Source organism: Crinia signifera, chromosome 6, assembly GCF_055691185.1.
Source record: "Crinia signifera chromosome 6, ASM5569118v1, whole genome shotgun sequence".
NCBI lineage: Eukaryota > Metazoa > Chordata > Amphibia > Anura > Myobatrachidae > Crinia > Crinia signifera.
In genome coordinates this window covers 218,076,768-218,101,944 of record NC_139222.1, presented here as the reverse complement: position 1 = coordinate 218,101,944, position 25,177 = coordinate 218,076,768, and the positions used below count along the sequence as shown (strand labels likewise).

The 25,177-nt window shown below is 45.8% G+C and overlaps 16 non-coding genes across 16 annotated transcripts; all 16 read right to left on the bottom strand.

The window, feature by feature from the left end:
- Positions 1-295: 295 nt before the first annotated feature.
- LOC146012339 (U2 spliceosomal RNA) lies at positions 296-486 on the bottom strand. Its single transcript, XR_014445507.1, has one exon. It is a non-coding gene; the product is annotated as a U2 spliceosomal RNA (small nuclear RNA).
- A 1,374-nt stretch (positions 487-1,860) lies between these two features.
- Positions 1,861-2,051, bottom strand: LOC146012338 (U2 spliceosomal RNA). Its single transcript, XR_014445506.1, has one exon. It is a non-coding gene; the product is annotated as a U2 spliceosomal RNA (small nuclear RNA).
- A 1,375-nt stretch (positions 2,052-3,426) lies between these two features.
- On the bottom strand, positions 3,427-3,617 carry LOC146012337 (U2 spliceosomal RNA). The gene has a single exon (XR_014445505.1). It is a non-coding gene; the product is annotated as a U2 spliceosomal RNA (small nuclear RNA).
- Positions 3,618-5,229: 1,612 nt separating this feature from the next.
- LOC146012336 (U2 spliceosomal RNA) lies at positions 5,230-5,420 on the bottom strand. Its single transcript, XR_014445504.1, has one exon. It is a non-coding gene; the product is annotated as a U2 spliceosomal RNA (small nuclear RNA).
- Positions 5,421-6,794: 1,374 nt separating this feature from the next.
- On the bottom strand, positions 6,795-6,985 carry LOC146012335 (U2 spliceosomal RNA). The gene has a single exon (XR_014445503.1). It is a non-coding gene; the product is annotated as a U2 spliceosomal RNA (small nuclear RNA).
- A 1,374-nt stretch (positions 6,986-8,359) lies between these two features.
- LOC146012334 (U2 spliceosomal RNA) lies at positions 8,360-8,550 on the bottom strand. Its single transcript, XR_014445502.1, has one exon. It is a non-coding gene; the product is annotated as a U2 spliceosomal RNA (small nuclear RNA).
- Positions 8,551-9,924: 1,374 nt separating this feature from the next.
- Positions 9,925-10,115, bottom strand: LOC146012333 (U2 spliceosomal RNA). Its single transcript, XR_014445501.1, has one exon. It is a non-coding gene; the product is annotated as a U2 spliceosomal RNA (small nuclear RNA).
- A 1,374-nt stretch (positions 10,116-11,489) lies between these two features.
- Positions 11,490-11,680, bottom strand: LOC146012332 (U2 spliceosomal RNA). Its single transcript, XR_014445500.1, has one exon. It is a non-coding gene; the product is annotated as a U2 spliceosomal RNA (small nuclear RNA).
- Positions 11,681-13,057: 1,377 nt separating this feature from the next.
- LOC146012331 (U2 spliceosomal RNA) lies at positions 13,058-13,248 on the bottom strand. The gene has a single exon (XR_014445499.1). It is a non-coding gene; the product is annotated as a U2 spliceosomal RNA (small nuclear RNA).
- A 1,374-nt stretch (positions 13,249-14,622) lies between these two features.
- On the bottom strand, positions 14,623-14,813 carry LOC146012329 (U2 spliceosomal RNA). Its single transcript, XR_014445497.1, has one exon. It is a non-coding gene; the product is annotated as a U2 spliceosomal RNA (small nuclear RNA).
- Positions 14,814-16,187: 1,374 nt separating this feature from the next.
- LOC146012328 (U2 spliceosomal RNA) lies at positions 16,188-16,378 on the bottom strand. The gene has a single exon (XR_014445496.1). It is a non-coding gene; the product is annotated as a U2 spliceosomal RNA (small nuclear RNA).
- A 1,373-nt stretch (positions 16,379-17,751) lies between these two features.
- Positions 17,752-17,942, bottom strand: LOC146012327 (U2 spliceosomal RNA). Its single transcript, XR_014445495.1, has one exon. It is a non-coding gene; the product is annotated as a U2 spliceosomal RNA (small nuclear RNA).
- Positions 17,943-19,316: 1,374 nt separating this feature from the next.
- On the bottom strand, positions 19,317-19,507 carry LOC146012326 (U2 spliceosomal RNA). Its single transcript, XR_014445494.1, has one exon. It is a non-coding gene; the product is annotated as a U2 spliceosomal RNA (small nuclear RNA).
- Positions 19,508-20,881: 1,374 nt separating this feature from the next.
- On the bottom strand, positions 20,882-21,072 carry LOC146012325 (U2 spliceosomal RNA). Its single transcript, XR_014445493.1, has one exon. It is a non-coding gene; the product is annotated as a U2 spliceosomal RNA (small nuclear RNA).
- Positions 21,073-22,446: 1,374 nt separating this feature from the next.
- Positions 22,447-22,637, bottom strand: LOC146011934 (U2 spliceosomal RNA). Its single transcript, XR_014445113.1, has one exon. It is a non-coding gene; the product is annotated as a U2 spliceosomal RNA (small nuclear RNA).
- A 1,442-nt stretch (positions 22,638-24,079) lies between these two features.
- Positions 24,080-24,270, bottom strand: LOC146012324 (U2 spliceosomal RNA). Its single transcript, XR_014445492.1, has one exon. It is a non-coding gene; the product is annotated as a U2 spliceosomal RNA (small nuclear RNA).
- Positions 24,271-25,177: the final 907 nt, after the last annotated feature.

Here is a 25,177-nt window from a genome sequence, read left to right as displayed (position 1 = left end):
ATTTAGGCAGGCTTCCGGTCTTTTGGCTAGGCCGCATATGCTGATATCAAGTGTAGTGTCACGTAAAAATATTTAACTGCCTCGATTCCAGAAAGTACAATTCAAGGAGTCAAGAAATAGTCACAAAATGATACACTGGAGGCAGGATTTCAAAGTATTTATGCACAAGGGTTAAACCTTGAAGCAGCAAATGCATGCATTTCTAAATACAAAGTTAGTACAAAGGTGCACAAACAATTGATACTCCAAATTAAGTGCCAGGAATGGAAATAGTCTTTTTTTGGATAACAGATTAGGAAGGTGCACCGGTCCTGGAAGTACTGCAATACCAGGTCAATGCGTGGAGTGGACAGAGCAAGCTCTTCTTCCATCTCCCTGTTCTAAAAATCCATTTAATATATGGCCCCCAGATAGGGGGCGTATCAGATATTAAACTGATAAGAACAGATACTACACTTGATCTTAGCCAAAAGGCCGAGAAGCGATAACCCGAATGGGGTCCCAGCAAAGCGCGCGAACCGGAATTCGGCCACCAACACTGGTGCAGAAGAGATCAGCACCACGGACACATCTAACACACACACATCACTTCTATGTCGTTGCAGTCTGAAAGATACCTGGCTGTACGGCAGGTGTGAATAGGACTTGAAGTGCTGGACAGGGACCGGAGGACGAGTAGCCATCCAACTGATTTTGTGATTAGGTCGTCGGCGGGCGGGCAGGGTGCCTCAGCTGGGTAGGAGGCCAAATTTGCATGTGCTCCGCCCCGTCTGTTGACGTCGCGTCAACAGACACACACCCACTAGGCAGACGACCAACAGGCAAGCAGCAGCAGCCAGCTGTCTCCTCGCTCTTTGCTGCTGCATGCCTGTGTCCCTGACGAACTGCTGCTGAGTAAATCAATCAGCTAGCTGCTGCAGAGGAGAAGGAGGAATCTTGCACAATCAGGTGCAATGACGGCTTTCCTGTTTTGAGCCCATTCAGCAGCAGTAGTAGACAGTCAGATGGACAGGCATTCATGTGGCAGGACCCTTTGTGTGACATCACAATCTGCCCTCTATGACATCACAAGCTGCTCACTCGGAATCCGGCGGAACCTGACAGCCAGACAGTCACTTGGAACAGACAGGCAGACAGGACAGTCATGTGTAGGTGAGCTGGGTGGGCCAATGTTTTCTTTTATTGGCAGTTACCACCCAAATGATGGTCCGAAGAAGGTAAGTGATACTTTTTCTAAATCCCCCTCTCAATGATCATCAATTGTTGGGCTCGGCAAAAAAAAATGGAAGAGGAAAAAAAATTCCCAAAACAAAAGAGAGGAAAGAGGAAAAAAATTTCCCAAAACAAAAGAGAGAGAAAAGAGAGCGCAAAAAGAAAAGAAAAAAAATATAAGAGATCAAGAAAGAAAAAGCAAAAAAAAAACCAAGCCATTTCAAATGGAGAGGGAGGGGGGTCCAAAAATGCCATTGCTGTGATCCAGTTGATGTTTCCGTGGAAAGATCGTAGGTAAGTCACATAGTGTTTGCCTATTTTTTGGGAGGTCGCAGCGATTGATAAGTCATTTAATTTAGGCAGGCTTCCGGTCTTTTGGCTAGGCCGCATATGCTGATATCAAGTGTAGTGTCACGTAAAAATATTTAACTGCCTCGATTCCAGAAAGTACAATTCAAGGAGTCAAGAAATAGTCACAAAATGATACACTGGAGGCAGGATTTCAAAGTATTTATGCACAAGGGTTAAACCTTGAAGCAGCAAATGCATGCATTTCTAAATACAAAGTTAGTACAAAGGTGCACAAACAATTGATACTCCAAATTAAGTGCCAGGAATGGAAATAGTCTTTTTTTGGATAACAGATTAGGAAGGTGCACCGGTCCTGGAAGTACTGCAATACCAGGTCAATGCGTGGAGTGGACAGAGCAAGCTCTTCTTCCATCTCCCTGTTCTAAAAATCCATTTAATATATGGCCCCCAGATAGGGGGCGTATCAGATATTAAACTGATAAGAACAGATACTACACTTGATCTTAGCCAAAAGGCCGAGAAGCGATAACCCGAATGGGGTCCCAGCAAAGCGCGCGAACCGGAATTCGGCCACCAACACTGGTGCAGAAGAGATCAGCACCACGGACACATCTAACACACACACATCACTTCTATGTCGTTGCAGTCTGAAAGATACCTGGCTGTACGGCAGGTGTGAATAGGACTTGAAGTGCTGGACAGGGACCGGAGGATGAGTAGCCATCCAACTGATTTTGTGATTAGGTCGTCGGCGGGCGGGCAGGGTGCCTCAGCTGGGTAGGAGGCCAAATTTGCATGTGCTCCGCCCCGTCTGTTGACGTCGCGTCAACAGACACACACCCACTAGGCAGACGACCAACAGGCAAGCAGCAGCAGCCAGCTGTCTCCTCGCTCTTTGCTGCTGCATGCCTGTGTCCCTGACGAACTGCTGCTGAGTAAATCAATCAGCTAGCTGCTGCAGAGGAGAAGGAGGAATCTTGCACAATCAGGTGCAATGACGGCTTTCCTGTTTTGACCCCATTCAGCAGCAGTAGTAGACAGTCAGATGGACAGGCATTCATGTGGCAGGACCCTTTGTGTGACATCACAATCTGCCCTCTATGACATCACAAGCTGCTCACTCGGAATCCGGCGGAACCTGACAGCCAGACAGTCACTTGGAACAGACAGGCAGACAGGACAGTCATGTGTAGGTGAGCTGGGTGGGCCAATGTTTTCTTTTATTGGCAGTTACCACCCAAATGATGGTCCGAAGAAGGTAAGTGATACTTTTTCTAAATCCCCCTCTCAATGATCATCAATTGTTGGGCTCGGCAAAAAAAAATGGAAGAGGAAAAAAAATTCCCAAAACAAAAGAGAGGAAAGAGGAAAAAAATTTCCCAAAACAAAAGAGAGAGAAAAGAGAGCGCAAAAAGAAAAGAAAAAAAATATAAGAGATCAAGAAAGAAAAAGCAAAAAAAAAACCAAGCCATTTCAAATGGAGAGGGAGGGGGGTCCAAAAATGCCATTGCTGTGATCCAGTTGATGTTTCCGTGGAAAGATCGTAGGTAAGTCACATAGTGTTTGCCTATTTTTTGGGAGGTCGCAGCGATTGTATAAGTCATTTAATTTAGGCAGGCTTCCGGTCTTTTGGCTAGGCCGCATATGCTGATATCAAGTGTAGTGTCACGTAAAAATATTTAACTGCCTCGATTCCAGAAAGTACAATTCAAGGAGTCAAGAAATAGTCACAAAATGATACACTGGAGGCAGGATTTCAAAGTATTTATGCACAAGGGTTAAACCTTGAAGCAGCAAATGCATGCATTTCTAAATACAAAGTTAGTACAAAGGTGCACAAACAATTGATACTCCAAATTAAGTGCCAGGAATGGAAATAGTCTTTTTTTGGATAACAGATTAGGAAGGTGCACCGGTCCTGGAAGTACTGCAATACCAGGTCAATGCGTGGAGTGGACAGAGCAAGCTCTTCTTCCATCTCCCTGTTCTAAAAATCCATTTAATATATGGCCCCCAGATAGGGGGCGTATCAGATATTAAACTGATAAGAACAGATACTACACTTGATCTTAGCCAAAAGGCCGAGAAGCGATAACCCGAATGGGGTCCCAGCAAAGCGCGCGAACCGGAATTCGGCCACCAACACTGGTGCAGAAGAGATCAGCACCACGGACACATCTAACACACACACATCACTTCTATGTCGTTGCAGTCTGAAAGATACCTGGCTGTACGGCAGGTGTGAATAGGACTTGAAGTGCTGGACAGGGACCGGAGGACGAGTAGCCATCCAACTGATTTTGTGATTAGGTCGTCGGCGGGCGGGCAGGGTGCCTCAGCTGGGTAGGAGGCCAAATTTGCATGTGCTCCGCCCCGTCTGTTGACGTCGCGTCAACAGACACACACCCACTAGGCAGACGACCAACAGGCAAGCAGCAGCAGCCAGCTGTCTCCTCGCTCTTTGCTGCTGCATGCCTGTGTCCCTGACGAACTGCTGCTGAGTAAATCAATCAGCTAGCTGCTGCAGAGGAGAAGGAGGAATCTTGCACAATCAGGTGCAATGACGGCTTTCCTGTTTTGAGCCCATTCAGCAGCAGTAGTAGACAGTCAGATGGACAGGCATTCATGTGGCAGGACCCTTTGTGTGACATCACAATCTGCCCTCTATGACATCACAAGCTGCTCACTCGGAATCCGGCGGAACCTGACAGCCAGACAGTCACTTGGAACAGACAGGCAGACAGGACAGTCATGTGTAGGTGAGCTGGGTGGGCCAATGTTTTCTTTTATTGGCAGTTACCACCCAAATGATGGTCCGAAGAAGGTAAGTGATACTTTTTCTAAATCCCCCTCTCAATGATCATCAATTGTTGGGCTCGGCAAAAAAAAAATGGAAGAGGAAAAAAAATTCCCAAAACAAAAGAGAGGAAAGAGGAAAAAAATTTCCCAAAACAAAAGAGAGAGAAAAGAGAGCGCAAAAAGAAAAGAAAAAAAATATAAGAGATCAAGAAAGAAAAAGCAAAAAAAAAACCAAGCCATTTCAAATGGAGAGGGAGGGGGGTCCAAAAATGCCATTGCTGTGATCCAGTTGATGTTTCCGTGGAAAGATCGTAGGTAAGTCACATAGTGTTTGCCTATTTTTTGGGAGGTCGCAGCGATTGATAAGTCATTTAATTTAGGCAGGCTTCCGGTCTTTTGGCTAGGCCGCATATGCTGATATCAAGTGTAGTGTCACGTAAAAATATTTAACTGCCTCGATTCCAGAAAGTACAATTCAAGGAGTCAAGAAATAGTCACAAAATGATACACTGGAGGCAGGATTTCAAAGTATTTATGCACAAGGGTTAAACCTTGAAGCAGCAAATGCATGCATTTCTAAATACAAAGTTAGTACAAAGGTGCACAAACAATTGATACTCCAAATTAAGGGGAAAATTTACTAAAGGAAATTTGTAAAAAAATAGGTGTATTTGTATTTAGAAATACACTTATTTTTGACATTTACTATCCCGAAAATACGACAATTCGTATTCGTATTGATAGCACATCAGTACGAATACGAATTGCCGTATTTTCGGGATAGTAAATGTCAAAAATAAGTGTATTTCTAAATACAAATACACCTATTTTTTTTACAAATTTTCTTTAGTAAATTTCCCCCTAAGTGCCAGGAATGGAAATAGTCTTTTTTTGGATAACAGATTAGGAAGGTGCACCGGTCCTGGAAGTACTGCAATACCAGGTCAATGCGTGGAGTGGACAGAGCAAGCTCTTCTTCCATCTCCCTGTTCTAAAAATCCATTTAATATATGGCCCCCAGATAGGGGGCGTATCAGATATTAAACTGATAAGAACAGATACTACACTTGATCTTAGCCAAAAGGCCGAGAAGCGATAACCCGAATGGGGTCCCAGCAAAGCGCGCGAACCGGAATTCGGCCACCAACACTGGTGCAGAAGAGATCAGCACCACGGACACATCTAACACACACACATCACTTCTATGTCGTTGCAGTCTGAAAGATACCTGGCTGTACGGCAGGTGTGAATAGGACTTGAAGTGCTGGACAGGGACCGGAGGACGAGTAGCCATCCAACTGATTTTGTGATTAGGTCGTCGGCGGGCGGGCAGGGTGCCTCAGCTGGGTAGGAGGCCAAATTTGCATGTGCTCCGCCCCGTCTGTTGACGTCGCGTCAACAGACACACACCCACTAGGCAGACGACCAACAGGCAAGCAGCAGCAGCCAGCTGTCTCCTCGCTCTTTGCTGCTGCATGCCTGTGTCCCTGACGAACTGCTGCTGAGTAAATCAATCAGCTAGCTGCTGCAGAGGAGAAGGAGGAATCTTGCACAATCAGGTGCAATGACGGCTTTCCTGTTTTGAGCCCATTCAGCAGCAGTAGTAGACAGTCAGATGGACAGGCATTCATGTGGCAGGACCCTTTGTGTGACATCACAATCTGCCCTCTATGACATCACAAGCTGCTCACTCGGAATCCGGCGGAACCTGACAGCCAGACAGTCACTTGGAACAGACAGGCAGACAGGACAGTCATGTGTAGGTGAGCTGGGTGGGCCAATGTTTTCTTTTATTGGCAGTTACCACCCAAATGATGGTCCGAAGAAGGTAAGTGATACTTTTTCTAAATCCCCCTCTCAATGATCATCAATTGTTGGGCTCGGCAAAAAAAAATGGAAGAGGAAAAAAAATTCCCAAAACAAAAGAGAGGAAAGAGGAAAAAAATTTCCAAAAACAAAAGAGAGAGAAAAGAGAGCGCAAAAAGAAAAGAAAAAAAATATAAGAGATCAAGAAAGAAAAAGCAAAAAAAAAACCAAGCCATTTCAAATGGAGAGGGAGGGGGGTCCAAAAATGCCATTGCTGTGATCCAGTTGATGTTTCCGTGGAAAGATCGTAGGTAAGTCACATAGTGTTTGCCTATTTTTTGGGAGGTCGCAGCGATTGATAAGTCATTTAATTTAGGCAGGCTTCCGGTCTTTTGGCTAGGCCGCATATGCTGATATCAAGTGTAGTGTCACGTAAAAATATTTAACTGCCTCGATTCCAGAAAGTACAATTCAAGGAGTCAAGAAATAGTCACAAAATGATACACTGGAGGCAGGATTTCAAAGTATTTATGCACAAGGGTTAAACCTTGAAGCAGCAAATGCATGCATTTCTAAATACAAAGTTAGTACAAAGGTGCACAAACAATTGATACTCCAAATTAAGTGCCAGGAATGGAAATAGACTTTTTTTGGATAACAGATTAGGAAGGTGCACCGGTCCTGGAAGTACTGCAATACCAGGTCAATGCGTGGAGTGGACAGAGCAAGCTCTTCTTCCATCTCCCTGTTCTAAAAATCCATTTAATATATGGCCCCCAGATAGGGGGCGTATCAGATATTAAACTGATAAGAACAGATACTACACTTGATCTTAGCCAAAAGGCCGAGAAGCGATAACCCGAATGGGGTCCCAGCAAAGCGCGCGAACCGGAATTCGGCCACCAACACTGGTGCAGAAGAGATCAGCACCACGGACACATCTAACACACACACATCACTTCTATGTCGTTGCAGTCTGAAAGATACCTGGCTGTACGGCAGGTGTGAATAGGACTTGAAGTGCTGGACAGGGACCGGAGGACGAGTAGCCATCCAACTGATTTTGTGATTAGGTCGTCGGCGGGCGGGCAGGGTGCCTCAGCTGGGTAGGAGGCCAAATTTGCATGTGCTCCGCCCCGTCTGTTGACGTCGCGTCAACAGACACACACCCACTAGGCAGACGACCAACAGGCAAGCAGCAGCAGCCAGCTGTCTCCTCGCTCTTTGCTGCTGCATGCCTGTGTCCCTGACGAACTGCTGCTGAGTAAATCAATCAGCTAGCTGCTGCAGAGGAGAAGGAGGAATCTTGCACAATCAGGTGCAATGACGGCTTTCCTGTTTTGAGCCCATTCAGCAGCAGTAGTAGACAGTCAGATGGACAGGCATTCATGTGGCAGGACCCTTTGTGTGACATCACAATCTGCCCTCTATGACATCACAAGCTGCTCACTCGGAATCCGGCGGAACCTGACAGCCAGACAGTCACTTGGAACAGACAGGCAGACAGGACAGTCATGTGTAGGTGAGCTGGGTGGGCCAATGTTTTCTTTTATTGGCAGTTACCACCCAAATGATGGTCCGAAGAAGGTAAGTGATACTTTTTCTAAATCCCCCTCTCAATGATCATCAATTGTTGGGCTCGGCAAAAAAAAATGGAAGAGGAAAAAAAATTCCCAAAACAAAAGAGAGGAAAGAGGAAAAAAATTTCCCAAAACAAAAGAGAGAGAAAAGAGAGCGCAAAAAGAAAAGAAAAAAAATATAAGAGATCAAGAAAGAAAAAGCAAAAAAAAAACCAAGCCATTTCAAATGGAGAGGGAGGGGGGTCCAAAAATGCCATTGCTGTGATCCAGTTGATGTTTCCGTGGAAAGATCGTAGGTAAGTCACATAGTGTTTGCCTATTTTTTGGGAGGTCGCAGCGATTGATAAGTCATTTAATTTAGGCAGGCTTCCGGTCTTTTGGCTAGGCCGCATATGCTGATATCAAGTGTAGTGTCACGTAAAAATATTTAACTGCCTCGATTCCAGAAAGTACAATTCAAGGAGTCAAGAAATAGTCACAAAATGATACACTGGAGGCAGGATTTCAAAGTATTTATGCACAAGGGTTAAACCTTGAAGCAGCAAATGCATGCATTTCTAAATACAAAGTTAGTACAAAGGTGCACAAACAATTGATACTCCAAATTAAGTGCCAGGAATGGAAATAGTCTGTTTTTGGATAACAGATTAGGAAGGTGCACCGGTCCTGGAAGTACTGCAATACCAGGTCAATGCGTGGAGTGGACAGAGCAAGCTCTTCTTCCATCTCCCTGTTCTAAAAATCCATTTAATATATGGCCCCCAGATAGGGGGCGTATCAGATATTAAACTGATAAGAACAGATACTACACTTGATCTTAGCCAAAAGGCCGAGAAGCGATAACCCGAATGGGGTCCCAGCAAAGCGCGCGAACCGGAATTCGGCCACCAACACTGGTGCAGAAGAGATCAGCACCACGGACACATCTAACACACACACATCACTTCTATGTCGTTGCAGTCTGAAAGATACCTGGCTGTACGGCAGGTGTGAATAGGACTTGAAGTGCTGGACAGGGACCGGAGGACGAGTAGCCATCCAACTGATTTTGTGATTAGGTCGTCGGCGGGCGGGCAGGGTGCCTCAGCTGGGTAGGAGGCCAAATTTGCATGTGCTCCGCCCCGTCTGTTGACGTCGCGTCAACAGACACACACCCACTAGGCAGACGACCAACAGGCAAGCAGCAGCAGCCAGCTGTCTCCTCGCTCTTTGCTGCTGCATGCCTGTGTCCCTGACGAACTGCTGCTGAGTAAATCAATCAGCTAGCTGCTGCAGAGGAGAAGGAGGAATCTTGCACAATCAGGTGCAATGACGGCTTTCCTGTTTTGAGCCCATTCAGCAGCAGTAGTAGACAGTCAGATGGACAGGCATTCATGTGGCAGGACCCTTTGTGTGACATCACAATCTGCCCTCTATGACATCACAAGCTGCTCACTCGGAATCCGGCGGAACCTGACAGCCAGACAGTCACTTGGAACAGACAGGCAGACAGGACAGTCATGTGTAGGTGAGCTGGGTGGGCCAATGTTTTCTTTTATTGGCAGTTACCACCCAAATGATGGTCCGAAGAAGGTAAGTGATACTTTTTCTAAATCCCCCTCTCAATGATCATCAATTGTTGGGCTCGGCAAAAAAAAATGTAAGAGGAAAAAAAATTCCCAAAACAAAAGAGAGGAAAGAGGAAAAAAATTTCCCAAAACAAAAGAGAGAGAAAAGAGAGCGCAAAAAGAAAAGAAAAAAAATATAAGAGATCAAGAAAGAAAAAGCAAAAAAAAAACCAAGCCATTTCAAATGGAGAGGGAGGGGGGTCCAAAAATGCCATTGCTGTGATCCAGTTGATGTTTCCGTGGAAAGATCGTAGGTAAGTCACATAGTGTTTGCCTATTTTTTGGGAGGTCGCAGCGATTGATAAGTCATTTAATTTAGGCAGGCTTCCGGTCTTTTGGCTAGGCCGCATATGCTGATATCAAGTGTAGTGTCACGTAAAAATATTTAACTGCCTCGATTACAGAAAGTACAATTCAAGGAGTCAAGAAATAGTCACAAAATGATACACTGGAGGCAGGATTTCAAAGTATTTATGCACAAGGGTTAAACCTTGAAGCAGCAAATGCATGCATTTCTAAATACAAAGTTAGTACAAAGGTGCACAAACAATTGATACTCCAAATTAAGTGCCAGGAATGGAAATAGTCTTTTTTTGGATAACAGATTAGGAAGGTGCACCGGTCCTGGAAGTACTGCAATACCAGGTCAATGCGTGGAGTGGACAGAGCAAGCTCTTCTTCCATCTCCCTGTTCTAAAAATCCATTTAATATATGGCCCCCAGATAGGGGGCGTATCAGATATTAAACTGATAAGAACAGATACTACACTTGATCTTAGCCAAAAGGCCGAGAAGCGATAACCCGAATGGGGTCCCAGCAAAGCGCGCGAACCGGAATTCGGCCACCAACACTGGTGCAGAAGAGATCAGCACCACGGACACATCTAACACACACACATCACTTCTATGTCGTTGCAGTCTGAAAGATACCTGGCTGTACGGCAGGTGTGAATAGGACTTGAAGTGCTGGACAGGGACCGGAGGACGAGTAGCCATCCAACTGATTTTGTGATTAGGTCGTCGGCGGGCGGGCAGGGTGCCTCAGCTGGGTAGGAGGCCAAATTTGCATGTGCTCCGCCCCGTCTGTTGACGTCGCGTCAACAGACACACACCCACTAGGCAGACGACCAACAGGCAAGCAGCAGCAGCCAGCTGTCTCCTCGCTCTTTGCTGCTGCATGCCTGTGTCCCTGACGAACTGCTGCTGAGTAAATCAATCAGCTAGCTGCTGCAGAGGAGAAGGAGGAATCTTGCACAATCAGGTGCAATGACGGCTTTCCTGTTTTGAGCCCATTCAGCAGCAGTAGTAGACAGTCAGATGGACAGGCATTCATGTGGCAGGACCCTTTGTGTGACATCACAATCTGCCCTCTATGACATCACAAGCTGCTCACTCGGAATCCGGCGGAACCTGACAGCCAGACAGTCACTTGGAACAGACAGGCAGACAGGACAGTCATGTGTAGGTGAGCTGGGTGGGCCAATGTTTTCTTTTATTGGCAGTTACCACCCAAATGATGGTCCGAAGAAGGTAAGTGATACTTTTTCTAAATCCCCCTCTCAATGATCATCAATTGTTGGGCTCGGCAAAAAAAAATGTAAGAGGAAAAAAAATTCCCAAAACAAAAGAGAGGAAAGAGGAAAAAAATTTCCCAAAACAAAAGAGAGAGAAAAGAGAGCGCAAAAAGAAAAGAAAAAAAATATAAGAGATCAAGAAAGAAAAAGCAAAAAAAAAACCAAGCCATTTCAAATGGAGAGGGAGGGGGGTCCAAAAATGCCATTGCTGTGATCCAGTTGATGTTTCCGTGGAAAGATCGTAGGTAAGTCACATAGTGTTTGCCTATTTTTTGGGAGGTCGCAGCGATTGATAAGTCATTTAATTTAGGCAGGCTTCCGGTCTTTTGGCTAGGCCGCATATGCTGATATCAAGTGTAGTGTCACGTAAAAATATTTAACTGCCTCGATTCCAGAAAGTACAATTCAAGGAGTCAAGAAATAGTCACAAAATGATACACTGGAGGCAGGATTTCAAAGTATTTATGCACAAGGGTTAAACCTTGAAGCAGCAAATGCATGCATTTCTAAATACAAAGTTAGTACAAAGGTGCACAAACAATTGATACTCCAAATTAAGTGCCAGGAATGGAAATAGTCTTTTTTTGGATAACAGATTAGGAAGGTGCACCGGTCCTGGAAGTACTGCAATACCAGGTCAATGCGTGGAGTGGACAGAGCAAGCTCTTCTTCCATCTCCCTGTTCTAAAAATCCATTTAATATATGGCCCCCAGATAGGGGGCGTATCAGATATTAAACTGATAAGAACAGATACTACACTTGATCTTAGCCAAAAGGCCGAGAAGCGATAACCCGAATGGGGTCCCAGCAAAGCGCGCGAACCGGAATTCGGCCACCAACACTGGTGCAGAAGAGATCAGCACCACGGACACATCTAACACACACACATCACTTCTATGTCGTTGCAGTCTGAAAGATACCTGGCTGTACGGCAGGTGTGAATAGGACTTGAAGTGCTGGACAGGGACCGGAGGACGAGTAGCCATCCAACTGATTTTGTGATTAGGTCGTCGGCGGGCGGGCAGGGTGCCTCAGCTGGGTAGGAGGCCAAATTTGCATGTGCTCCGCCCCGTCTGTTGACGTCGCGTCAACAGACACACACCCACTAGGCAGACGACCAACAGGCAAGCAGCAGCAGCAGCCAGCTGTCTCCTCGCTCTTTGCTGCTGCATGCCTGTGTCCCTGACGAACTGCTGCTGAGTAAATCAATCAGCTAGCTGCTGCAGAGGAGAAGGAGGAATCTTGCACAATCAGGTGCAATGACGGCTTTCCTGTTTTGAGCCCATTCAGCAGCAGTAGTAGACAGTCAGATGGACAGGCATTCATGTGGCAGGACCCTTTGTGTGACATCACAATCTGCCCTCTATGACATCACAAGCTGCTCACTCGGAATCCGGCGGAACCTGACAGCCAGACAGTCACTTGGAACAGACAGGCAGACAGGACAGTCATGTGTAGGTGAGCTGGGTGGGCCAATGTTTTCTTTTATTGGCAGTTACCACCCAAATGATGGTCCGAAGAAGGTAAGTGATACTTTTTCTAAATCCCCCTCTCAATGATCATCAATTGTTGGGCTCGGCAAAAAAAAATGGAAGAGGAAAAAAAATTCCCAAAACAAAAGAGAGGAAAGAGGAAAAAAATTTCCCAAAACAAAAGAGAGAGAAAAGAGAGCGCAAAAAGAAAAGAAAAAAAATATAAGAGATCAAGAAAGAAAAAGCAAAAAAAAAACCAAGCCATTTCAAATGGAGAGGGAGGGGGGTCCAAAAATGCCATTGCTGTGATCCAGTTGATGTTTCCGTGGAAAGATCGTAGGTAAGTCACATAGTGTTTGCCTATTTTTTGGGAGGTCGCAGCGATTGATAAGTCATTTAATTTAGGCAGGCTTCCGGTCTTTTGGCTAGGCCGCATATGCTGATATCAAGTGTAGTGTCACGTAAAAATATTTAACTGCCTCGATTCCAGAAAGTACAATTCAAGGAGTCAAGAAATAGTCACAAAATGATACACTGGAGGCAGGATTTCAAAGTATTTATGCACAAGGGTTAAACCTTGAAGCAGCAAATGCATGCATTTCTAAATACAAAGTTAGTACAAAGGTGCACAAACAATTGATACTCCAAATTAAGTGCCAGGAATGGAAATAGTCTTTTTTTGGATAACAGATTAGGAAGGTGCACCGGTCCTGGAAGTACTGCAATACCAGGTCAATGCGTGGAGTGGACAGAGCAAGCTCTTCTTCCATCTCCCTGTTCTAAAAATCCATTTAATATATGGCCCCCAGATAGGGGGCGTATCAGATATTAAACTGATAAGAACAGATACTACACTTGATCTTAGCCAAAAGGCCGAGAAGCGATAACCCGAATGGGGTCCCAGCAAAGCGCGCGAACCGGAATTCGGCCACCAACACTGGTGCAGAAGAGATCAGCACCACGGACACATCTAACACACACACATCACTTCTATGTCGTTGCAGTCTGAAAGATACCTGGCTGTACGGCAGGTGTGAATAGGACTTGAAGTGCTGGACAGGGACCGGAGGACGAGTAGCCATCCAACTGATTTTGTGATTAGGTCGTCGGCGGGCGGGCAGGGTGCCTCAGCTGGGTAGGAGGCCAAATTTGCATGTGCTCCGCCCCGTCTGTTGACGTCGCGTCAACAGACACACACCCACTAGGCAGACGACCAACAGGCAAGCAGCAGCAGCCAGCTGTCTCCTCGCTCTTTGCTGCTGCATGCCTGTGTCCCTGACGAACTGCTGCTGAGTAAATCAATCAACTAGCTGCTGCAGAGGAGAAGGAGGAATCTTGCACAATCAGGTGCAATGACGGCTTTCCTGTTTTGAGCCCATTCAGCAGCAGTAGTAGACAGTCAGATGGACAGGCATTCATGTGGCAGGACCCTTTGTGTGACATCACAATCTGCCCTCTATGACATCACAAGCTGCTCACTCGGAATCCGGCGGAACCTGACAGCCAGACAGTCACTTGGAACAGACAGGCAGACAGGACAGTCATGTGTAGGTGAGCTGGGTGGGCCAATGTTTTCTTTTATTGGCAGTTACCACCCAAATGATGGTCCGAAGAAGGTAAGTGATACTTTTTCTAAATCCCCCTCTCAATGATCATCAATTGTTGGGCTCGGCAAAAAAAAATGGAAGAGGAAAAAAAATTCCCAAAACAAAAGAGAGGAAAGAGGAAAACAATTTCCAAAAACAAAAGAGAGAGAAAAGAGAGCGCAAAAAGAAAAGAAAAAAAATATAAGAGATCAAGAAAGAAAAAGCAAAAAAAAAACCAAGCCATTTCAAATGGAGAGGGAGGGGGGTCCAAAAATGCCATTGCTGTGATCCAGTTGATGTTTCCGTGGAAAGATCGTAGGTAAGTCACATAGTGTTTGCCTATTTTTTGGGAGGTCGCAGCGATTGATAAGTCATTTAATTTAGGCAGGCTTCCGGTCTTTTGGCTAGGCCGCATATGCTGATATCAAGTGTAGTGTCACGTAAAAATATTTAACTGCCTCGATTCCAGAAAGTACAATTCAAGGAGTCAAGAAATAGTCACAAAATGATACACTGGAGGCAGGATTTCAAAGTATTTATGCACAAGGGTTAAACCTTGAAGCAGCAAATGCATGCATTTCTAAATACAAAGTTAGTACAAAGGTGCACAAACAATTGATACTCCAAATTAAGTGCCAGGAATGGAAATAGTCTTTTTTTGGATAACAGATTAGGAAGGTGCACCGGTCCTGGAAGTACTGCAATACCAGGTCAATGCGTGGAGTGGACAGAGCAAGCTCTTCTTCCATCTCCCTGTTCTAAAAATCCATTTAATATATGGCCCCCAGATAGGGGGCGTATCAGATATTAAACTGATAAGAACAGATACTACACTTGATCTTAGCCAAAAGGCCGAGAAGCGATAACCCGAATGGGGTCCCAGCAAAGCGCGCGAACCGGAATTCGGCCACCAACACTGGTGCAGAAGAGATCAGCACCACGGACACATCTAACACACACACATCACTTCTATGTCGTTGCAGTCTGAAAGATACCTGGCTGTACGGCAGGTGTGAATAGGACTTGAAGTGCTGGACAGGGACCGGAGGACGAGTAGCCATCCAACTGATTTTGTGATTAGGTCGTCGGCGGGCGGGCAGGGTGCCTCAGCTGGGTAGGAGGCCAAATTTGCATGTGCTCCGCCCCGTCTGTTGACGTCGCGTCAACAGACACACACCCACTAGGCAGACGACCAACAGGCAAGCAGCAGCAGCCAGCTGTCTCCTCGCTCTTTGCTGCTGCATGCCTGTGTCCCTGACGAACTGCTGCTGAGTAAATCAATCAGCTAGCTGCTGCAGAGGAGAAGGAGGAATCTTGCACAATCAGGTGCAATGACGGCTTTCCTGTTTTGAGCCCATTCAGCAGCAGTAGTAGACAGTCAGATGGACAGGCATTCATGTGGCAGGACCCTTTGTGTGACATCACAATCTGCCCTCTATGACATCACAAGCTGCTCACTCGGAATCCGGCGGAACCTGACAGCCAGACAGTCACTTGGAACAGACAGGCAGACAGGACAGTCATGTGTAGGTGAGCTGGGTGGGCCAATGTTTTCTTTTATTGGCAGTTACCACCCAAATGATGGTCCGAAGAAGGTAAGTGATACTTTTTCTAAATCCCCCTCTCAATGATCATCAATTGTTGGGCTCGGCAAAAAAAAATGGAAGAGGAAAAAAAATTCCCAAAACAAAAGAGAGGAAAGAGGAAAAAAATTTCCCAAAACAAAAGAGAGAGAAAAGAGAGCGCAAAAAGAAAAGAAAAAAAATATAAGAGATCAAGAAAGAAAAAGCAAAAAAAAAACCAAGCCATTTCAAATGGAGAGGGAGGGGGGTCCAAAAATGCCATTGCTGTGATCCAGTTGATGTTTCCGTGGAAAGATCGTAGGTAAGTCACATAGTGTTTGCCTATTTTTTGGGAGGTCGCAGCGATTGATAAGTCATTTAATTTAGGCAGGCTTCCGGTCTTTTGGCTAGGCCGCATATGCTGATATCAAGTGTAGTGTCACGTAAAAATATTTAACTGCCTCGATTCCAGAAAGTACAATTCAAGGAGTCAAGAAATAGTCACAAAATGATACACTGGAGGCAGGATTTCAAAGTATTTATGCACAAGGGTTAAACCTTGAAGCAGCAAATGCATGCATTTCTAAATACAAAGTTAGTACAAAGGTGCACAAACAATTGATACTCCAAATTAAGTGCCAGGAATGGAAATAGTCTTTTTTTGGATAACAGATTAGGAAGGTGCACCGGTCCTGGAAGTACTGCAATACCAGGTCAATGCGTGGAGTGGACAGAGCAAGCTCTTCTTCCATCTCCCTGTTCTAAAAATCCATTTAATATATGGCCCCCAGATAGGGGGCGTATCAGATATTAAACTGATAAGAACAGATACTACACTTGATCTTAGCCAAAAGGCCGAGAAGCGATAACCCGAATGGGGTCCCAGCAAAGCGCGCGAACCGGAATTCGGCCACCAACACTGGTGCAGAAGAGATCAGCACCACGGACACATCTAACACACACACATCACTTCTATGTCGTTGCAGTCTGAAAGATACCTGGCTGTACGGCAGGTGTGAATAGGACTTGAAGTGCTGGACAGGGACCGGAGGACGAGTAGCCATCCAACTGATTTTGTGATTAGGTCGTCGGCGGGCGGGCAGGGTGCCTCAGCTGGGTAGGAGGCCAAATTTGCATGTGCTCCGCCCCGTCTGTTGACGTCGCGTCAACAGACACACACCCACTAGGCAGACGACCAACAGGCAAGCAGCAGCAGCCAGCTGTCTCCTCGCTCTTTGCTGCTGCATGCCTGTGTCCCTGACGAACTGCTGCTGAGTAAATCAATCAGCTAGCTGCTGCAGAGGAGAAGGAGGAATCTTGCACAATCAGGTGCAATGACGGCTTTCCTGTTTTGAGCCCATTCAGCAGCAGTAGTAGACAGTCAGATGGACAGGCATTCATGTGGCAGGACCCTTTGTGTGACATCACAATCTGCCCTCTATGACATCACAAGCTGCTCACTCGGAATCCGGCGGAACCTGACAGCCAGACAGTCACTTGGAACAGACAGGCAGACAGGACAGTCATGTGTAGGTGAGCTGGGTGGGCCAATGTTTTCTTTTATTGGCAGTTACCACCCAAATGATGGTCCGAAGAAGGTAAGTGATACTTTTTCTAAATCCCCCTCTCAATGATCATCAATTGTTGGGCTCGGCAAAAAAAAATGGAAGAGGAAAAAAAATTCCCAAAACAAAAGAGAGGAAAGAGGAAAAAAATTTCCCAAAACAAAAGAGAGAGAAAAGAGAACGCAAAAAGAAAAGAAAAAAAATATAAGAGATCAAGAAAGAAAAAGCAAAAAAAAAACCAAGCCATTTCAAATGGAGAGGGAGGGGGGTCCAAAAATGCCATTGCTGTGATCCAGTTGATGTTTCCGTGGAAAGATCGTAGGTAAGTCACATAGTGTTTGCCTATTTTTTGGGAGGTCGCAGCGATTGATAAGTCATTTAATTTAGGCAGGCTTCCGGTCTTTTGGCTAGGCCGCATATGCTGATATCAAGTGTAGTGTCACGTAAAAATATTTAACTGCCTCGATTCCAGAAAGTACAATTCAAGGAGTCAAGAAATAGTCACAAAATGATACACTGGAGGCAGGATTTCAAAGTATTTATGCACAAGGGTTAAACCTTGAAGCAGCAAATCCATGCATTTCTAAATACAAAGTTAGTACAAAGGTGCACAAACAATTGATACTCCAAATTAAGTGCCAGGAATGGAAATAGTCTTTTTTGGATAACAGATTAGGAAGGTGCACCGGTCCTGGAAGTACTGCAATACCAGGTCAATGCGTGGAGTGGACAGAGCAAGCTCTTCTTCCATCTCCCTGTTCTAAAAATCCATTTAATATATGGCCCCCAGATAGGGGGCGTATCAGATATTAAACTGATAAGAACAGATACTACACTTGATCTTAGCCAAAAGGCCGAGAAGCGATAACCCGAATGGGGTCCCAGCAAAGCGCGCGAACCGGAATTCGGCCACCAACACTGGTGCAGAAGAGATCAGCACCACAGACACATCTAACACACACACATCACTTCTATGTCGTTGCAGTCTGAAAGATACCTGGCTGTACGGCAGGTGTGAATAGGACTTGAAGTGCTGGACAGGGACCGGAGGACGAGTAGCCATCCAACTGATTTTGTGATTAGGTCGTCGGCGGGCGGGCAGGGTGCCTCAGCTGGGTAGGAGGCCAAATTTGCATGTGCTCCGCCCCGTCTGTTGACGTCGCGTCAACAGACACACACCCACTAGGCAGACGACCAACAGGCAAGCAGCAGCAGCCAGCTGTCTCCTCGCTCTTTGCTGCTGCATGCCTGTGTCCCTGACGAACTGCTGCTGAGTAAATCAATCAGCTAGCTGCTGCAGAGGAGAAGGAGGAATCTTGCACAATCAGGTGCAATGACGGCTTTCCTGTTTTGAGCCCATTCAGCAGCAGTAGTAGACAGTCAGATGGACAGGCATTCATGTGGCAGGACCCTTTGTGTGACATCACAATCTGCCCTCTATGACATCACAAGCTGCTCACTCGGAATCCGGCGGAACCTGACAGCCAGACAGTCACTTGGAACAGACAGGCAGACAGGACAGTCATGTGTAGGTGAGCTGGGTGGGCCAATGTTTTCTTTTATTGGCAGTTACCACCCAAATGATGGTCCGAAGAAGGTAAGTGATACTTTTTCTAAATCCCCCTCTCAATGATCATCAATTGTTGGGCTCGGCAAAAAAAAATGGAAGAGGAAAAAAAATTCCCAAAACAAAAGAGAGGAAAGAGGAAAAAAATTTCCCAAAACAAAAGAGAGAGAAAAGAGAGCGCAAAAAGAAAAGAAAAAAAATATAAGAGATCAAGAAAGAAAAAGCAAAAAAAAAAACAAGCCATTTCAAATGGAGAGGGAGGGGGGTCCAAAAATGCCATTGCTGTGATCCAGTTGATGTTTCCGTGGAAAGATCGTAGGTAAGTCACATAGTGTTTGCCTATTTTTTGGGAGGTCGCAGCGATTGATAAGTCATTTAATTTAGGCAGGCTTCCGGTCTTTTGGCTAGGCCGCATATGCTGATATCAAGTGTAGTGTCACGTAAAAATATTTAACTGCCTCGATTCCAGAAAGTACAATTCAAGGAGTCAAGAAATAGTCACAAAATGATACACTGGAGGCAGGATTTCAAAGTATTTATGCACAAGGGTTAAACCTTGAAGCAGCAAATGCATGCATTTCTAAATACAAAGTTAGTACAAAGGTGCACAAACAATTGATACTCCAAATTAAGTGCCAGGAATGGAAATAGTCTTTTTTTGGATAACAGATTAGGAAGGTGCACCGGTCCTGGAAGTACTGCAATACCAGGTCAATGCGTGGAGTGGACAGAGCAAGCTCTTCTTCCATCTCCCTGTTCTAAAAATCCATTTAATATATGGCCCCCAGATAGGGGGCGTATCAGATATTAAACTGATAAGAACAGATACTACACTTGATCTTAGCCAAAAGGCCGAGAAGCGATAACCCGAATGGGGTCCCAGCAAAGCGCGCGAACCGGAATTCGGCCACCAACACTGGTGCAGAAGAGATCAGCACCACGGACACATCTAACACACACACATCACTTCTATGTCGTTGCAGTCTGAAAGATACCTGGCTGTACGGCAGGTGTGAATAGGACTTGAAGTGCTGGACAGGGACCGGAGGACGAGTAGCCATCCAACTGATTTTGTGATTAGGTCGTCGGCGGGCGGGCAGGGTGCCTCAGCTGGGTAGGAGGCCAAATTTGCATGTGCTCCGCCCCGTCTGTTGACGTCGCGTCAACAGACACACACCCACTAGGCAGACGACCAACAGGCAAGCAGCAGCAGCCAGCTGTCTCCTCGCTCTTTGCTGCTGCATGCCTGTGTCCCTGACGAACTGCTGCTGAGTAAATCAATCAGCTAGCTGCTGCAGAGGAGAAGGAGGAATCTTGCACAATCAGGTGCAATGACGGCTTTCCTGTTTTGAGCCCATTCAGCAGCAGTAGTAGACAGTCAGATGGACAGGCATTCATGTGGCAGGACCCTTTGTGTGACATCACAATCTGCCCTCTATGACATCACAAGCTGCTCACTCGGAATCCGGCGGAACCTGACAGCCAGACAGTCACTTGGAACAGACAGGCAGACAGGACAGTCATGTGTAGGTGAGCTGGGTGGGCCAATGTTTTCTTTTATTGGCAGTTACCACCCAAATGATGGTCCGAAGAAGGTAAGTGATACTTTTTCTAAATCCCCCTCTCAATGATCATCAATTGTTGGGCTCGGCAAAAAAAAATGGAAGAGGAAAAAAAATTCCCAAAACAAAAGAGAGGAAAGAGGAAAAAAATTTCCCAAAACAAAAGAGAGAGAAAAGAGAGCGCAAAAAGAAAAGAAAAAAAATATAAGAGATCAAGAAAGAAAAAGCAAAAAAAAAACCAAGCCATTTCAAATGGAGAGGGAGGGGGGTCCAAAAATGCCATTGCTGTGATCCAGTTGATGTTTCCGTGGAAAGATCGTAGGTAAGTCACATAGTGTTTGCCTATTTTTTGGGAGGTCGCAGCGATTGATAAGTCATTTAATTTAGGCAGGCTTCCGGTCTTTTGGCTAGGCCGCATATGCTGATATCAAGTGTAGTGTCACGTAAAAATATTTAACTGCCTCGATTCCAGAAAGTACAATTCAAGGAGTCAAGAAATAGTCACAAAATGATACACTGGAGGCAGGATTTCAAAGTATTTATGCACAAGGGTTAAACCTTGAAGCAGCAAATGCATGCATTTCTAAATACAAAGTTAGTACAAAGGTGCACAAACAATTGATACTCCAAATTAAGTGCCAGGAATGGAAATAGTCTTTTTTTGGATAACAGATTAGGAAGGTGCACCGGTCCTGGAAGTACTGCAATACCAGGTCAATGCGTGGAGTGGACAGAGCAAGCTCTTCTTCCATCTCCCTGTTCTAAAAATCCATTTAATATATGGCCCCCAGATAGGGGGCGTATCAGATATTAAACTGATAAGAACAGATACTACACTTGATCTTAGCCAAAAGGCCGAGAAGCGATAACCCGAATGGGGTCCCAGCAAAGCGCGCGAACCGGAATTCGGCCACCAACACTGGTGCAGAAGAGATCAGCACCACGGACACATCTAACACACACACATCACTTCTATGTCGTTGCAGTCTGAAAGATACCTGGCTGTACGGCAGGTGTGAATAGGACTTGAAGTGCTGGACAGGGACCGGAGGACGAGTAGCCATCCAACTGATTTTGTGATTAGGTCGTCGGCGGGCGGGCAGGGTGCCTCAGCTGGGTAGGAGGCCAAATTTGCATGTGCTCCGCCCCGTCTGTTGACGTCGCGTCAACAGACACACACCCACTAGGCAGACGACCAACAGGCAAGCAGCAGCAGCCAGCTGTCTCCTCGCTCTTTGCTGCTGCATGCCTGTGTCCCTGACGAACTGCTGCTGAGTAAATCAATCAGCTAGCTGCTGCAGAGGAGAAGGAGGAATCTTGCACAATCAGGTGCAATGACGGCTTTCCTGTTTTGAGCCCATTCAGCAGCAGTAGTAGACAGTCAGATGGACAGGCATTCATGTGGCAGGACCCTTTGTGTGACATCACAATCTGCCCTCTATGACATCACAAGCTGCTCACTCGGAATCCGGCGGAACCTGACAGCCAGACAGTCACTTGGAACAGACAGGCAGACAGGACAGTCATGTGTAGGTGAGCTGGGTGGGCCAATGTTTTCTTTTATTGGCAGTTACCACCCAAATGATGGTCCGAAGAAGGTAAGTGATACTTTTTCTAAATCCCCCTCTCAATGATCATCAATTGTTGGGCTCGGCAAAAAAAAATGGAAGAGGAAAAAAAATTCCCAAAACAAAAGAGAGGAAAGAGGAAAAAAAATTCCCAAAACAAAAGAGAGAGAAAAGAGAGCGCAAAAAGAAAAGAAACAAAATATAAGAGATCAAGAAAGAAAAAGCAAAAAAAAAACCAAGCCATTTCAAATGGAGAGGGAGGGGGGTCCAAAAATGCCATTGCTGTGATCCAGTTGATGTTTCCGTGGAAAGATCGTAGGTAAGTCACATAGTGTTTGCCTATTTTTTGGGAGGTCGCAGCGATTGATAAGTCATTTAATTTAGGCAGGCTTCCGGTCTTTTGGCTAGGCCGCATATGCTGATATCAAGTGTAGTGTCACGTAAAAATATTTAACTGCCTCGATTCCAGAAAGTACAATTCAAGGAGTCAAGAAATAGTCACAAAATGATACACTGGAGGCAGGATTTCAAAGTATTTATGCACAAGGGTTAAACCTTGAAGCAGCAAATGCATGCATTTCTAAATACAAAGTTAGTACAAAGGTGCACAAACAATTGATACTCCAAATTAAGTGCCAGGAATGGAAATAGTCTTTTTTTGGATAACAGATTAGGAAGGTGCACCGGTCCTGGAAGTACTGCAATACCAGGTCAATGCGTGGAGTGGACAGAGCAAGCTCTTCTTCCATCTCCCTGTTCTAAAAATCCATTTAATATATTGCCCCCAGATAGGGGGCGTATCAGATATTAAACTGATAAGAACAGATACTACACTTGATCTTAGCCAAAAGGCCGAGAAGCGATAACCCGAATGGGGTCCCAGCAAAGCGCGCGAACCGGAATTCGGCCACCAACACTGGTGCAGAAGAGATCAGCACCACGGACACATCTAACACACACACATCACTTCTATGTCGTTGCAGTCTGAAAGATACCTGGCTGTACGGCAGGTGTGAATAGGACTTGAAGTGCTGGACAGGGACCGGAGGACGAGTAGCGATACCTGGCTGTACGGCAGGTGTGAATAGGACTTGAAGTGCTGGACAGGGACCGGAGGACGAGTAGCCATCCAACTGATTTTGTGATTAGGTCGTCGGCGGGCGGGCAGGGTGCCTCAGCTGGGTAGGAGGCCAAATTTGCATGTGCTCCGCCCCGTCTGTTGACGTCGTGTCAACAGACACACACCCACTAGGCAGACGACCAACAGGCAAGCAGCAGCAGCCAGCTGTCTCCTCGCTCTTTGCTGCTGCATGCCTGTGTCCCTGACGAACTGCTGCTGAGTAAATCAATCAGCTAGCTGCTGCAGAGGAGAAGGAGGAATCTTGCACAATCAGGTGCAATGACGGCTTTCCTGTTTTGAGCCCATTCAGCAGCAGTAGTAGACAGTCAGATGGACAGGCATTCATGTGGCAGGACCCTTTGTGTGACATCACAATCTGCCCTCTATGACATCACAAGCTGCTCACTCGGAATCCGGCGGAACCTGACAGCCAGACAGTCACTTGGAACAGACAGGCAGACAGGACAGTCATGTGTAGGTGAGCTGGGTGGGCCAATGTTTTCTTTTATTGGCAGTTACCACCCAAATGATGGTCCGAAGAAGGTAAGTGATACTTTTTCTAAATCCCCCTCTCAATGATCATCAATTGTTGGGCTCGGCAAAAAAAAATGGAAGAGGAAAAAAAATTCCCAAAACAAAAGAGAGGAAAGAGGAAAAAAATTTCCCAAAACAAAAGAGAGAGAAAAGAGAGCGCAAAAAGAAAAGAAAAAAAATATAAGAGATCAAGAAAGAAAAAGCAAAAAAAAAACCAAGCCATTTCAAATGGAGAGGGAGGGGGGTCCAAAAATGCCATTGCTGTGATCCAGTTGATGTTTCCGTGGAAAGATCGTAGGTAAGTCACATAGTGTTTGCCTATTTTTTGGGAGGTCGCAGCGATTGATAAGTCATTTAATTTAGGCAGGCTTCCGGTCTTTTGGCTAGGCCGCATATGCTGATATCAAGTGTAGTGTCACGTAAAAATATTTAACTGCCTCGATTCCAGAAAGTACAATTCAAGGAGTCAAGAAATAGTCACAAAATGATACACTGGAGGCAGGATTTCAAAGTATTTATGCACAAGGGTTAAACCTTGAAGCAGCAAATGCATGCATTTCTAAATACAAAGTTAGTACAAAGGTGCACAAACAATTGATACTCCAAATTAAGTGCCAGGAATGGAAATAGTCTTTTTTTGGATAACAGATTAGGAAGGTGCACCGGTCCTGGAAGTACTGCAATACCAGGTCAATGCGTGGAGTGGACAGAGCAAGCTCTTCTTCCATCTCCCTGTTCTAAAAATCCATTTAATATATGGCCCCCAGATAGGGGGCGTATCAGATATTAAACTGATAAGAACAGATACTACACTTGATCTTAGCCAAAAGGCCGAGAAGCGATAACCCGAATGGGGTCCCAGCAAAGCGCGCGAACCGGAATTCGGCCACCAACACTGGTGCAGAAGAGATCAGCACCACGGACACATCTAACACACACACATCACTTCTATGTCGTTGCAGTCTGAAAGATACCTGGCTGTACGGCAGGTGTGAATAGGACTTGAAGTGCTGGACAGGGACCGGAGGACGAGTAGCCATCCAACTGATTTTGTGATTAGGTCGTCGGCGGGCGGGCAGGGTGCCTCAGCTGGGTAGGAGGCCAAATTTGCATGTGCTCCGCCCCGTCTGTTGACGTCGCGTCAACAGACACACACCCACTAGGCAGACGACCAACAGGCAAGCAGCAGCAGCCAGCTGTCTCCTCGCTCTTTGCTGCTGCATGCCTGTGTCCCTGACGAACTGCTGCTGAGTAAATCAATCAGCTAGCTGCTGCAGAGGAGAAGGAGGAATCTTGCACAATCAGGTGCAATGACGGCTTTCCTGTTTTGAGCCCATTCAGCAGCAGTAGTAGACAGTCAGATGGACAGGCATTCATGTGGCAGGACCCTTTGTGTGACATCACAATCTGCCCTCTATGACATCACAAGCTGCTCACTCGGAATCCGGCGGAACCTGACAGCCAGACAGTCACTTGGAACAGACAGGCAGACAGGACAGTCATGTGTAGGTGAGCTGGGTGGGCCAATGTTTTCTTTTATTGGCAGTTACCACCCAAATGATGGTCCGAAGAAGGTAAGTGATACTTTTTCTAAATCCCCCTCTCAATGATCATCAATTGTTGGGCTCGGCAAAAAAAAATGGAAGAGGAAAAAAAATTCCCAAAACAAAAGAGAGGAAAGAGGAAAAAAAATTCCCAAAACAAAAGAGAGAGAAAAGAGAGCGCAAAAAGAAAAGAAACAAAATATAAG